Source organism: Bos javanicus, chromosome 19 (genome assembly GCF_032452875.1).
Source record: "Bos javanicus breed banteng chromosome 19, ARS-OSU_banteng_1.0, whole genome shotgun sequence".
NCBI classification, from domain to species: Eukaryota; Metazoa; Chordata; class Mammalia; order Artiodactyla; family Bovidae; genus Bos; species Bos javanicus.
The window spans coordinates 607,076-622,351 of NC_083886.1; the positions used below are offsets into that span (position 1 = coordinate 607,076).

The window sequence follows — 15,276 nt, forward strand, 5'->3', positions numbered from 1 at the left end:
TTAAGCAGTTGTTTCCTGATCTTCGCCTACGCCGTATCTCCTTCGAATACCCTGGATCAGCCGGGGCTGGTCCCCGGCACTCCACTGTCCTTGAAGGAGTCCACATGGAATGAAGAAGTACTGTGGGAAGTCTATTAGTAACCACCATGCCTTGGGTCTTCACCACGGGCTTCCGCCCCCATGCCCGGTTCCAGGAGAGGCTCTGGGACCTCGCTACTGCCGCCAAGTGAAACACGAGGACAATAAAAATCTGAAACATTATTATTTTTTTTTTTCGTGTCCTCGGATAGAAGACGTATCAGATATTAAACTGATAAGAACAGATACTACACTTGATCTTAGCCAAAAGGCCGAGAAGCGATGAAACATTATTTAAATGTAAGAATAAACCAGCAACATTTGACAAAATTAGAAAACAGGAAATTTTTCCAGAAAGAGAAAGTGCCATATGTAAATTCTTGATACATGAATATAAGTATGTTGTATTTCAGAACTAAAATATTTCTAAAATTTAGACTTTATAACAAAAATTATCATTTGAACTATTTAAGACAGCTTTGTGTCTCTTATACCATGAAGTATACATTTATAAAAGCAAAAAACACAATATGTGTGTACTTGTGACTATGAGTGTGTGAAATATAAACCTTTAAAATCATATTTAAAGTTTCAGTTTTTGCAGGGCCTGTTTCACATCCTTGTTCCTTAGGCTCTAAATCAGAGGGTTTAACATGGGAATCACTAGGGTGTAAAACAACGAGGACATTTTGTCTTCATCTAGACAGTAGGATGAACTCAGCCTGAAATACAAGAAAAATACAGTTTCCTGGAAAATTGCCACAGCAGTTAGGTGGGAGGTGCATATGGAGAAAACTTTGAACCTTCCTTCAGCAGAGTGGATCTTCAAGACTGCTAGAATGATATAACAATTATGAGACAAGGACTCCTGAAATGGAGGTCAGTTAAACACAGACAAAAAAAAAAAATAAGTGAATAATGCCAACTCACTGACCAATGTATCACAGCAGGAAAGGGAGAGAAGTGGAGGTAAATCATAGGAAAAAATGGTTAATCTCATTTGACCCACAGAAACATAAGCAGAATGCTAATGTCATGTGTATCAAACCATCTGCCATTCCCACCAGGTAAACCCCAGCCATGTGCAGGGAGCACACCCTGCTAGACATGCTGACTGCATAGAGCAAGGAGCCACCGATGGCCTTGTACTGGTCATAGGCCATCACTGCCAGCAACAAAGACTCAGAATCTATAAAGTTAGAGAAGACCAAAAATTGCAGAGCACAGCTATAGAAGGAGATTGATCTCTTTTTGGCTAAAAGGTTCAACAACATCTTGGGGTCAATGCCTCTGGAATAGCAGAGGTCACAGAAGGAGAGGTGGCTGAGGAAAAAGTACACAGGTGTTTGCAGCTGGGGATCCATCCTGATTAAAATATTCATTCCAAGATTTGCCAGGTTAATGAGATAGACAATAACAAACATGACAAATAAGATCATCTTAACTTCAGATTTATCTGTGCTGCTGCTGCTGCTAAGTCACTTCAGTCGTGTCTGAGAAACCAGGCTGAAAGTATATGAATAACCATTTACTATGCTGAAAAAATTCCTTGAATACAAAAATATATTTTCATTATCATGTTGGACATAAAACATAATTTAAAATATTTATGTATTAGTTTTACAATCTATTAGTATACATACACTAATAACAATGAAAATAATTATGTTATCGATCCTGATCTTTAGTATTTAGTGAGACATGAAATAAGTAACTTTGAAATTTTTCTCTAAAAATATATCACTGCTTTGCCACATGACTAATTACCAATTTATAGAGTTTCTTCTGCCAAAAGAGGAGTTTCTTGAACAAAGAAAAATGCTAAAAGGAAGTGAAAACCACAGAATCTAACACCCACTGTAGCCTCTCTTTGGATTTTAATGGATTTTTTATATTATAAAAGTGGAAATAGGGGAAATATTTGCCTATTGTCCCTATTTAGGGACAATAAATGCCTCTGAGATATATAGGTTTCTGTCTAGTATGTCTACATTACGTGTCTGTTATGTATTTGCATGCAGATCACATGTCTCTGATGTATATGAGACTAGTACGTTGGTAAGGAATTTATTTTTCTTTTGAACTTAGTAGCTATGGGGCTTCACATGAAGATGAATATGCACATTTTAATTTTTAAGTTTGCTCCTAGATTATATTTTAAATAAAGCAAAACAGCAACACCAACCCCCCCTTTAAATTCACCTATATACTACTCTGATGATAAAAGGAGTAATATCTTTCCTATAAACCAGAATCAAAATAAATTAATTTAATAGTTATATTATGGATATTAACAAGTACAGAATCTGCCAGTTCTGAGAAGAAAATATTTTTACTGAACATTAAATTACAGAGTATATTTAACTGAGTAAGCAGGTATAAAATATTTTATTTACAAATTGATTTCCCCCCAAATGGGAATGTTTTTGTCCTATGTTTTTTAAATCAGGACCTCAAAACTGAACTGAGATGAGCTGGTCTTAGGTAGCTGAACAATAAACAAATAGCATTTTATTTTACCATGTCCAGATCAGATCAATCGCTCAGTCGTGTCCAGCTCTTTGTAACCCCATGAATTGCAGCACGCCAGGCCTCCCTGTCCATCACCAACTCCTGGAGTTCACTCAGACTCACGTCCATCGAGTCAGTGATGCCATCCAGACATCTCATCCTCTGTCGTCCCCTTCTCCTCCTGCCCCCAATCCCTCCCAGCATCAGAGTCTTTTCCAATGAGTCAACTCTTCACACGAAGTGGCCAAAGTACTGGAATTTCAGCTTTAGCATCATTCTTTCCAAAGAAATCCCAGGGCTGATCTCCTTCAGAATGGACTGGTTGGATCTCCTTGCAGTCCAAGGGACTCTCAAGAGTCTTCTCCAACACCACAGTTCAAAAGCATCAATTCTTCAGCACTCAGCCTTCATCACAGTCCAACTCTCACATCCATACATGACCACAGGAAAAACCATAGCCTTGACTAGACGAACCTTTGTTGGCAAAGTAACGTCTCTGCTTTTGAATATGCTATCTAGGTTGGTCATAAATTTCCTTCCAAGGAGTAAGTGTCCTTTAATTTCATGGCTACAGTCACCATCTGTAGTGATTTTGGAGCCCAGAAAACTAAAATCTGACACTGTTTCCACTGTTTCCCCACCTATTTCCCATGAAGTGATGCTACCGGATGCCAGGATCTTCGTTTTCTGAATGTTAAGCTTTAAGCCAACTTTTTCACTCTCCACTTTCACTTTCATCAAGACGCTTTTTAGTTCCTCTTCACTTTCTGCCATAAGGGTGGTGTCATCTGCATGTCTGAGGATATTGATATTTCTCCCTGCAATCTTGATTCCAACTTGTGTTTCTTCCAGTCCAGCATTTCTCATGATGTACTCTGCATATAAGTTAAATAAGCAGGGTGACAATATACAGCCTTGACGAACTTCTTTTCCTCTTTGGAACCAGTCCATTGTTCCATGTCCAGTTCTAAGTGTTGCTTCCTGACCTGCATACAAATTTCTCAAGAGGCAGAACAGGTGGTTTGGTATTCCCATCTCTTTCAGAATTTTCCACAGTTGATTGTCATCCACACAGTCAAAGGCTTTGGCATAGTCAATAAAGCAGAAATAGATGTTTCTCTGGAACTCTCTTGATTTTTCTATGATCCAGAGGATGTTGGCTGCTGGGGACCAGCCCCAGCTGATCCAGGGTATTCAAAGGAGAGACGGCCTAGGCGACTATTTATATGCTAATTAGAGATATAAAGAATAATAGAATGAGGATAGCTCAGTAGGAAAATTCAGTGGAGAAAAGAGGGTGAGTAGCTTGGTTTACGCGGGACACCAATAAAACTTCAAGACAAGAAGTTTGCACCACTTATGTAGGCCGCAGGCGCCCTCTCGAATAGCGGAAGGTGCCTCACCCTAGACACCTTCTTGAGTGGGTCTTAGAAGCCCAGGCATAATTAGTAAGCGTGGTGGGTTCCGTGCTCCAGATGGAGACTCAGCTGGAAGTTAAAGGGAAGAATGACATGGGGAGACCAAGTGTTGGTGAACAAGGCCCATGGCTTTATTTTTAACAGGGGCTTTTATACCCTAAGTTACACATAGAGGATAATAGGGGATGCAAAGTCAGCAGTCTTTGATTCTTATCAAAAACCAGGGTTTCTTTCCCGCAAATTTATCGTATACAAATGGTTTAGGTGATTTACATCATCTTCTGGCCAGAAGGCCTACTAACATTTTTTGACTCTTGACAAGGACTTATCAACAAAGACTTATTTTCTCTAAGAGTAATTATTTTAAGGTTTGGCGCCATCTTCCAAAGATAAAATTGCATTCCTATAGGCCAAAGATAAAATTGCATTCCTATAGGGTGGATGTGTAATGGGTTTACAACAAAGGAAAGAATGTATTACCTTAAGGGTCTAAAGTTACTAACACCAAGGCCACTACTTATTTTTTCTATATACCAACTATTAATTAATACATATTCAAGGATACAATTTAGGGGATGTGAAAACTTGGCAACAAACATTGACTCATCAATGAAATCCTTTACTAGTTTATTCTGACAGTTTTTAACTCTCTGAGAGGCTCTAAGCTATTTGAATATCTTAAGCTTCCCATGCCTCTGGAGGCTAGGAGACTGTAAACAATCGTATGCATAGCTGCAGGAGTCCGGGTAAACTTGTCAGGCGAGTTAGAGAGCCATCTGAGGGGTTTGGATTTAAACACTCCTAATTGCCCAGGAACTTTATTAATTGGAGCTGTAAGTTAACTCTTTGACAGAGAGAGCGAGATGGTGGTAGGGGACAGCCGCCAGTAAAGTCAGAGGTGAGAGCACAAAGCAATAAAGTAGGCAGACTCTGGTTTTTTGGGGGGTAAATGCTCGAGAATATCCGGGGAGACTCCCGAGGTTTGATCCCGCCTTTGCCTATGCCGAGCCTCCTTCCTCATGACCTTTGTCACGAACGGAATGTCTCTCGCCAGCTCCCGGCAGTTGGCAATTTGATCTCTGGTTCCTCTGCCTTTTCTAAAATCAGCTTGAACATCAGGAAATTCACGGTTCACATATTGCTGAAGCCTGGCTTGGAGAATTTTGAGCATTACTTTACTAGCGTCTGAGATGAGTGCAATTGTGCGGTCATTTGAGCATTCTTTGGCATTGCCTTTCTTTGGGATTGGAATGAAAACTGCCCTTCTCCAGTTCTGTAGCCACTGCTGAGTTTTCCAAATTTGCTAGCATATTGAGTACAGCACTTTCACAGCATCATCTTTCAGGATTTGGAATAGCTCAACTGGAATTCCATCACCTCCACTAGCTTTGTTCATAGTGATACTTTCTAAGGCCCACTTGACTTCACATTCCAGGATGTCTGGCTCTAGGTCAGTGATCACACCATCGTGATTATCTGGGTTGTGAAGATCTTTTTTGTGCAGTTCTTCTGTGTATTCTTGCTATCTCTTCTTAATATCTTCTGCTTCTGTTAGGTCCATACCATTTCTATCCTTTATCGAGCCCATCTTTGCATGAAATATTCCTTTGGTATCTCTGATTTTCTTGAAGAGATCCCTAGTCTTTCCCATTCTGTTGTTTTCCTCTATTTATTTGCATTGATTGCTGAAGAAGGCTTTCTTATCTCTTCTTGCTATTCTCTGGAACTCTGCATTCAGATGTTTATATCTTTCCTTTTCTCCTTTGTTTTTTGCTTCTCTTCTTTTCACAGCTATTTGTAAGGCCTCCCCAGACAGCCATTTTGCTTTTTTGCATTTCTTTTCCATGGGGATGGTCTTGATCCCTGTCTCCTGTACAATGTCACGAACCTCATTCCATAGTTCATCAGGCACTCTACCTATCAGATCTAGGTCCTTAAATCTATTTCTCACTTCCACTGTATAATCATAAGGGATTTGATTTAGGTCATACCTGAATGGTCTAGTGGTTTTCCCTACTTTCTTCAATTTAAGTCTGAATTTGGCAATAAGGAGTTCATGGTCTGAGCCACAGTCAGCTCCTGGTCTTTTTTTTTGCTGACTGTATAGAGCTTCTCCATCTTTGGCTGTAAAGAATATAATCAGTCTTATTTCGGTGTTGACCATCTGGTGATGTCCATGTATAGAGTCTTCTCTTGTGTTGTTGGAAGAGGGTGTTTGTTATGACCAGTGCATTTTCTGGGCAAAACTCTATTATTCTTTGCCCTGCTTCATTCTGTATTCCAAGTCCAAATTTGCCTGTTACTCCAGGTGTTTCTTGACTTCCTACTCTTGCATTCCAGTCCCCTATAATGAAAAGGACATCTTTTTTGGGTGTTAGTTCTAAAAGGTCTTGTAGATCTTCATAGAACTGGTACATTGGGACTTAGATACATGGGCCACTGCTTTTGAGTGCTGGTGTTGTGCAAACATGTCATTAATTATGTTTCTGCTTTTGTGTATTGCCTCATGAATTCAGGGATAAATTTAGCACAAACTGAGGTTGTATACATCAGTATAGTCATTTAATTAATCTAGCATAAGGAGGGTTGCCCTTGTAGCTCAGTTGGTAAAGAATATGCTTGCAATGCAGGAGGCTTGTGTTTGATTCCTGGGTCAGGAAGATTCCCTGGAGAAGAAAATGGCAACCCACTCCAGTACTCTTGCTTGGAAAATCCCATAGATAGAGGAGCCTGGCAAGCTACAGTCCATGGGATTCCAAGCGTCACACAACTTAGTGACTAAACCACCACCACCAAGGATGAAGCAGTGTGAAAGAAAATAGAGAGAAACATTTCCATAATATATGAAGAAAATATTTAAAATATTTTAAAAATATACATTCATTTATATGACAAAGAACTTGCATATAAAATACATAAACTTTCATCAATAGTGAAAAAAAAAACTTAACAAAAGCTGAGCAATAAAAAAAAATTGAACAAATATTCTCAACAAGATGATAAATAAGCAAGAGGTTAAAGCATAAGAATTTCGTTCTTATGTGAAACAGTAGGTATTAAGACAATGGCAATAAAGCCACAATTAGATAACATGACATAAATGTTAATGGACTGAAATTAAATATTGATCATAACTCATTTTCTGTTTCATCTGAATTCTCTTCTGTCAATTTACAGATTTGGTGTGCTGCAGTTGATGTGGTTGCAGAGTCAGACATGACTGAGTGACTGAACTGAACTGAACTGAACATCACACACAGAAAAAGTGATTAATCTCATTTGACCCACAGAAACATAAGTGGAATGCTAATGTCATGTATATCAAAGTCTCTGCTATATTCAGCAGATAATCCCCAGACCAGCAGGGAGCACACCCTGCTGGACATGCTGACCACATAGAGCAAGGGGTTGCTGATGACCATGTACCAGTCATAGGCCATCACTGCCAGCAGGAGACACTCAGAATATGCAAAGGTATAGAGCACCAAAAGTTGCAGAGCACAGCCACAGAAGAGAATTGATTTGTTCTTAGCAAATAGGTCTACCAGCATCTTTGGGTCAACTGCTGTGAAAATGCTGAGGTCACTGCAGAAGAGGTGACTGAGGAAAAAGTACATGGGTATGTGCAGATGGGTATCCATTCTGATCAGGGTTATCATTCCAAGATTTGCCAGAAGACTAATGAAATAAACAAGGAGAAATATGGTAAACAGAATCACTTTGGTCTCAATGTTATCAGTAATTCCCAAGAAAATGAATTCAGTTAAGGAGAAGCAATTCCCTGTGTCCATTCTTCTTTGTTCTTGTGCAAAGTTTTGGAGAAAATGATCAAGAAAATGATACTTGCATGTGTAACACTTTTTGGCATCTACAAAATGTCACAAGACCATTTTTTCCTGTAAGTGTCTTTTTATACTTATAAAACTATCCAGTCATGTACCCACTCTTTAAAGAAGCATGGCCCTCTATTCTGTAATACTAAAAAAGTATCTGAGTAAGACCTTTGAGAAATTGGATGTAAATCTATATGTCATTCATGAGGTTTTTTACATTCTATAAGCTCTTCTCTGAGTGTTAGTTTCTTCATCCCAGGGAGTAGATTTGAAGAAATTTAACTCTTTACCTCTAGAGAAAAACCTAGAAGAGACACCAGTGTTAGAGACTGTAAGACACAGGACTATTTATGAAGGCTGAAAATAGTCACTTAGATACAAAAAAACGATAACAATTTTTATGTTTCTCAAAAAAGTATGATTGGTTTCAGAGAATTTGACTTAGTTCACTGAACTTAGTGAGAAACAGTAAGTATATCAATGACTAGTAATAAAAATAATTATATTACTTGTTTTAGTTTATGTTATATTCAGTATTTGCTGAGACATGAATGAAGTATTATTAACCTGGTTTTCTAGAAATTTATCCATGATTTCCCACAATTCTCATTACATCTTTGTGGAGCGGTAGTTGTCAAAAGATGAATCTCTTAATGAGTGAAAAAAAGAAGTAAAAGGAAGTGAAAATGACAGAATTTATTGCATAATTCACATCATTATAGATTTTAAATGGCTTGTTAGTTACTAAATTGGAAATAAGATGAGGGACAATAATGTTTCTAAAAGACATAGACTTCTCTTTGTAATATATGTGTATGTGTTTACATGTTACTGTTTATAAGAAATGAATGTAAGCAATGAACTTTTTTCCCACAGAACTAAGTAAACATGGCATGTGGTTCACATGGAGATGAATTTGTACATGTTTTTATTTTTATTGTGGACCTACTCTGTTTTAATAAAACAAAACATAGTTTAAATTCATGTATACATCTTTCCAATGATAAAAAGTTAATATTTCCTATGAAGAAAGAGCAAAATAAAATAAACAGTTGCATTGTGGATATTAATAATGTCAGATTCTTTTGATTCTGAGATCAAAATATTTCTAGCCATTGATTTCAGATTTTAATGAGTAGGCATGCACAAAATTGTTCGTTTACAATTTTTTCCATCAAAATGTTAAGTATTTTCTTCTATGTTCTTTAAGTTAGGAACTGGAGACCTACCTGAGATGAGCAGGTCTTGGCTAGTTTAACAATAAGCAGATGGCTTCTTATTTTACCAGGTACAATGGGACTTAAATCTCTGTGCTACTGCCCCTTTGCTTTGATGTTATGCAAACATTTCATTAATTATATTTTTGCTTCTGTATTTCTCCCTGAGAATTCAGAATCCACTTAGCACAGACTGAGTTTTCATGCTTTACTACTGTCATCAAATTGATCTATGGTAAAAAGAAACTTTGTATTATTATTATTATTATGTGCTTCACAGTTATCCTGAGATGGTTTCATCCTTCTTAGTTAAAGAGTAAACCTACTGAAACTCAAAAAGATCCTCCTTCCATTATTTCCATTTCCTTATATTTGTTTATAGTGTTTTAGAGTCTCCTTCACATCTCATTTAAGGATATTACCACACTTGGTTCATATTTTCATTTTTACTGAAATGCAATGTGTATATCATAGAATTCAGCCTTCTAATGTATACAGTTTTTTGTTTTTACTATATTTTTTAAGGTTCTTAGGTTATCACCAGTATTTACTTCCACAACTTTTTCATCATTATGATAAGAAATCCATATTTATTAGCTGTCACTTTCCGTTCCTTCCTCCCTGAGCTCTGGTAACTACTAATCTACTTTCTGATTCTTTGTGCTTTCAAATTCTTTGCCTCCTTTTAAACAGAATTATGTAATATACTTTTTTGTTTGTTTGTTTGTTTGTTTTGGTTATTGTTTTCATCAGCCTTCTTGTCTTCACTGAAATATTTTCAAGGTTCATCTGTACTTCATGTATCGCATATTTATCTTTCCTTGAATTTTTGCCATAGTTCATCTGTTTTGACAAAGAAAAATAGCATAAATATGGTAAGTCACTTCTGGGTCTTGTCTTGAAGAAGACAGTATGTGAAAGCCATGAATTACCATGTAGAAATTCCAACTAGACATCTGATTTTACAATGTGGTACGTTCTGAGATTACATGAACTGAAAGGGGAGAATTTGAATCCATCTTTCTAGACATTCTCATCCAGTGTCAATTATTAAAGAATTTGCAACCTAGCCCACCTTTCCACTGAATATTTCATGCAATCTCAGTAAATATGAGAAAGAACAAAATAAGGAGTCAGTGGTCATTCTCTTAAGTTATTTAGTTTTGAAATACAGTTTATGTAAGGAGAGGTAACTAGAACAGTGTGCAAAAACAAATAAGAGAAAAAAGATTTTGAATATATAAATGCATGTATATTCAAGGGTTTCCTGGGTGGCTCAGTAGAAAAGAATCTGACTGTCTAGCAGGGGATGTGAGTTAGGTCCCTGGTTGGGAAGATACCTTGGAGTTGGAAATAGCAACCCACTCCAGTATTCTTGCCTGGAAAATTTCTTGGACAGAGGAGCCTGGCAGGTTACCATCCATGGGGTTGCAAAGAGTCAGACATAACTGAGCACTCATGGTCAGTGGTCATTCTCTTAAGTTATCTAGTTAAGAAATGCAGTTTATGTAGCAAGAGATAAGTGGAACAGTGTGCAAAAATATATCAGAGAAGCAAGCTTTTGAATATCTATATAAATGCATATATATTCAAAGTTTGAGGAAAAATGTTTGAAAACCAAATATACATAGATAGATAGACATAGATATAGATATGACAAATAACTTGTAGCCAAAGTATATGAAGAATCCTCACAGACGGTAAGACAACAAACAACCTAATAAAAATTGAACAAAGAATTGAACAAATTAAGTCTCATCAAGAAGATATATACAAAGAAACCCACTTCAGACCTAGAGACACAAACAGACTGAAAATGAGGGGATGTAAGAAGATATTCCATGCAAATGAAAATCAAAAGAAAGCTGGAAAAGTAATATTCATATCAGACAAGATAGACTTTAAAATAAAGAATGTTAAAAGAGACACTACACAATAATCAAGGGATCAATCCATGAAGAAGACATAACAATTGTAAATATATATGCACCCAATACAGGAACACTTCAACATATAAGGCAAGTGCTAATATCTATAAAAGGGGAAATAGACAGTAACACAACAATAGTGGGGAACTTTAACACTCAAATTATACCTACCCAGGCAGATCACCCAGGCAGAAAATTAATAAGTAAACCAAGTCTTAAATGACACATTAGATTTGATATTTGTAGGACATTTCATCTGAGAGAAGCAGAATATACTTTCATCTCAAATAAACATGGAACATTTGCCACAATAGATCATATCATGGATCACAAGCCAAGCCTTGGTAAATTTTTAAAAATTGAATTAATAACAAGCATCTGTTTCCAACAACAATATGAGAACTCCATTATAAGATAAAGCTGTAAAAAGCACAAACATATGGAGGCAAAACAATATGTGACTAAACAACCAATGAATCACTGAAGAAAATGAAGAAATCAAAAAATACCTAGAGACAAATGACAACAAAAACATGACAATCCAAAACCTAAGGTATTCAGCAAAAGCAGTTCTAAGAAGGAAGCTTATTGCAATACAGTCTTACCTCAGGAAACAAGAAAAGTCACAAATAAATAACCTTACATTACACCTAAAGTGATTAGAGAAAGAATAAACAAAACCCGAAGTTAATAGAAGGAATCAAAGTTGATGTGTGGCAGAACCAATACAATACTGTAAAGTAATTAGCCTTCAATTAAAATAAATTTAAATTTAAAAAATAAAGTGAAAGTGAGAAAAAATAAATAAATAAATAAAACTAAAGAAAGAGGAAAAAAAAACCATAAAAACCAGAGCATAAATAAATGAAAAATATAATAATATTTTATTATTATAAAATTTTTTATATTTTATATATATATAATTTTATTATATATTTAATTTAAATTTTATTTAATTAATTTATTAATTTATATTATATAAATTATATATATATTATATATATTAATATAAATTAAATTAAATTAAATAATTAATTTAATTTAAATTAAATATATATAAATATAAATTAAATAATTTATTTAATTAATTAAATTTAATTTAAATATAATATAAATTAAATAAATATAAATATAAATAATTAAATTATTTATTAATTTAATTTAATTAATAAAATTAATTTAAAATATATAATATTTTATTATTATAACATTTATAAAAAAAGAAAATAATAACACAGGTCAGTGAAACTAAAAGCTGGTTCTTTGATAATATGAAGTTGATAAACATTCAGTCAGACTCATCAAGAGAAGCAAAGAGAAGACTCAAGTCAATAAAATTAGAAATGAAAGATGAGAAGTAACAACTGACATTACATATATTTTCCATCAGTCATTGGTGATGTGTAATAAGAATGTGCTATGGAAAGAAGGTAAGTTAGTGATGAGGACTGAAGTAGACAGTCTAGAATACATCAGAGTCTTTTGATATAGTGTTCTCTATTTTTGTGAAATTTCAAGAATTTTCATGTAATAAGTGTATTTCCATGCCATTGTCACAACTTGGATTTGAATTGTGAATTTCCTAAAAAAAACTCAGTTCTACTTTAAGTTATCCAATTCTAGATGAGGAAACCTATTATTAATCAAATGTTATCTGCTATAATACTATTTTTAACTTCCATTTAATAGGCTTATTTTTTCTCTTTTTTTTCATATCACATTTATTAGATCCAATAAAATGGACCAATATGTAGGTCAAATCAGTCATTAGATGCTGTAATATACATCTGTCATTTGAATGGAGACAAATTAACTAGATTACATGTTTATTTACTACATAATACCTGTCAATCCACTGAGGCCCGGTTTGTCTTAGACTTTAATTTTAAGACAATATTTTCAGTTAGGCTGCCTTTTATGAGTAACAGTTTCAAAAGAGTTCGGTGAATTGATAAAATATGGTAGGAATAGAAAACTATACATCTTTTATATAAAATAAGAATTTTATAAATTTGTAGCTTTTTCCACAATGAGAACTTTTCCTAACATGGCATAATGTCTCACAAATGCCCTCAAATTTTTATCCCATTATAATTTTGTGGCTCATTTATTGCTAAACTGCTTAGTTCATTAATGTTTAATACTAGTACCAGCTTAAATTGATTAGTATAGAATCTATAAGATGTACTATAAAGTATAAAAAACCCTGAATTCTGAAAGATTGCTCAGTAAATCTTTGATTTACTTTAAGACAAAATCTTTAAGACACTGCATAATGTTTTAGTGAGACTGAAATAATGTTTGAATCACAAATAAAGCAAAAATTAGCATAAGTAGAAAAGGTTTTTCAAAAACAGTAAGTGCCATATTTAAATCCTGCCCACACACTAAGCATGAAATCTGAAGAAAACTGCACTATTTCTTAACAGTGGTGCTGTGCTTAGTCACTCAGTCATGTCTGACTCTTTGAGACTCCATGGATTGTGGCCCACCAGGCTCCTCTCTCTCTGGGGATTCTCCAGGCAAGAACACTGGAGTGGGTTGCCATTTCCTCCTCCAGTCTTAACAGTGGAGTTTAATACAAATAATTATTCACTTAGGAACTTGAGAAAATTGTTTCTCATGTGTCATGCCACATAATTTTAATTACACAATTACTATATGTGTGTGATTTTGTTCACATATGCATATTACAAATATTTAAAATATAGTTTAGCTTTCAATTTTACTAAGGACTCTTACATCCTTGTTCCATAGGCTACATATCAGAGGATTTAACGTGGAAATCACAAGAGTGTAAAACAATGAGGTCATTTTTTCTTGATCTAGAAAATTAGGATGAACTTGGCCTGAAATACAAAAAGAACACAGTTCCCTGGAAAATCGCCACAGCAGTAAAGTGGAAGGTGTAGGTGGAAAAAGTTTTGAATCTCCCTTCAGCAGAGTGGATCAAGACTGAAAGGATGATATAAAAATAAGAGACAAGGACTCCTGAAATAGTACTCAGTTCAATAAAACCAAAACCAATGAATATCACTGACTCATTGACCTGTGCACCTGAGCAAGAAAGGAAAAAAAGTGAAGGTAAATCACATAAAAAATGGTTAATCTCATTTGACCCACAGAAACATAAGTGGAATGCTAATGTTGTGTGTATCAGAGCATCTGTCATCCCCACCAGGTAAACCCCAGCCATGAGCAGGGAGCACACCCTGCTGGATATGCTGACCACATGGAGCAAGGGGTTGCTGATGGCCTTGTACTGGTCATAGGCCATCACTGCCAGCAACAAAGACTCAGAGTATGGACAGATACAGAAGACAAAGAACTGCAGAGTACAGCCACTGAAGGAGATTGACTTGTTCTTGGCAAATTGGTATACCAGCATCTTGAGCATGATTGCTGTGGAATAGCAGAGGTCACAGAAGGAAAGGGGGCTGAGGCAAAATTACATGGGTGTGTGCAGCTGGGGATCCATCCTAATCAGAGTTATCATTCGAAGATTTGCCAGAAGACTCATGAGATAAACAAGTAGGAATATGGTAAATAGGATCACTTTGTTCTCAGTGTTACCACAAAGAAAGTGAATTCAGTCACAGAAGAGCAGTTCCTGTATCCATTCTTCTTGACCTTAGGTAAACTTTTGAGAAAATGATCAAGAAAATAAAACATGGATGTATACCGCTTCTACACATCTTCAAAATTATATAAAACAGAACAAAGTTTCTCTCTTTAATTGTCTTTTTTATACTTAGAAAATTATACAGATCATGAGTATACACGTTTAAGGAGGGATAGTTTTCTATTCAGTTCAATTCAGTTTCTCAGTCGTGTCCAACCATTTTGAACTCCATGAATTACAGCACTCCAGGCCTCCCTGTCCATCACCAACTCCCGGAGTTCACTCAGACTCACGTCCATCAAGTCAGTGATGTCATCCAGCCATGTCATCCTCTGTTGTCCCCTTCTGCTCCTGCCCCCAATCCCTCCCAGCATCAGTCTTTTCCAATGAGTCAACTCTTCGCATGAGGTGGCCAAAGTACTGGAGTTTTAGCTTTAGCATCTTTCCTTACAAAGAAATCCCAGGGCTGGTCTCCTTCAGAATGGACTGGTTGGATCTCCTTGCAGTCCAAGGGACTCTAAAGAGTCTTCTCCAACACCACAGTTCAAAAGCATCAATTCTTCAGCACTCAGCCTTCATCACAGTCCAACTCTCACATCCATACATGACCACAGGAAAAACCATAGCCTTGACTAGACGGACTTTTGTTGGCAAAGTAACGTCTCTGCT

General features: G+C 35.8%; 4 pseudogenes; all 4 read right to left on the minus strand.

Moving 5' to 3' along the window:
• Positions 1–193: 193 nt before the first annotated feature.
• Positions 194–362, minus strand: LOC133233186 (U2 spliceosomal RNA; annotated as a pseudogene).
• Positions 363–661: 299 nt separating this feature from the next.
• On the minus strand, positions 662–1,553 carry LOC133233022 (olfactory receptor 5W2-like; annotated as a pseudogene).
• A 5,704-nt stretch (positions 1,554–7,257) lies between these two features.
• On the minus strand, positions 7,258–7,798 carry LOC133233024 (olfactory receptor 5W2-like; annotated as a pseudogene).
• A 5,877-nt stretch (positions 7,799–13,675) lies between these two features.
• Positions 13,676–14,657, minus strand: LOC133233025 (olfactory receptor 5W2-like; annotated as a pseudogene).
• Positions 14,658–15,276: the final 619 nt, after the last annotated feature.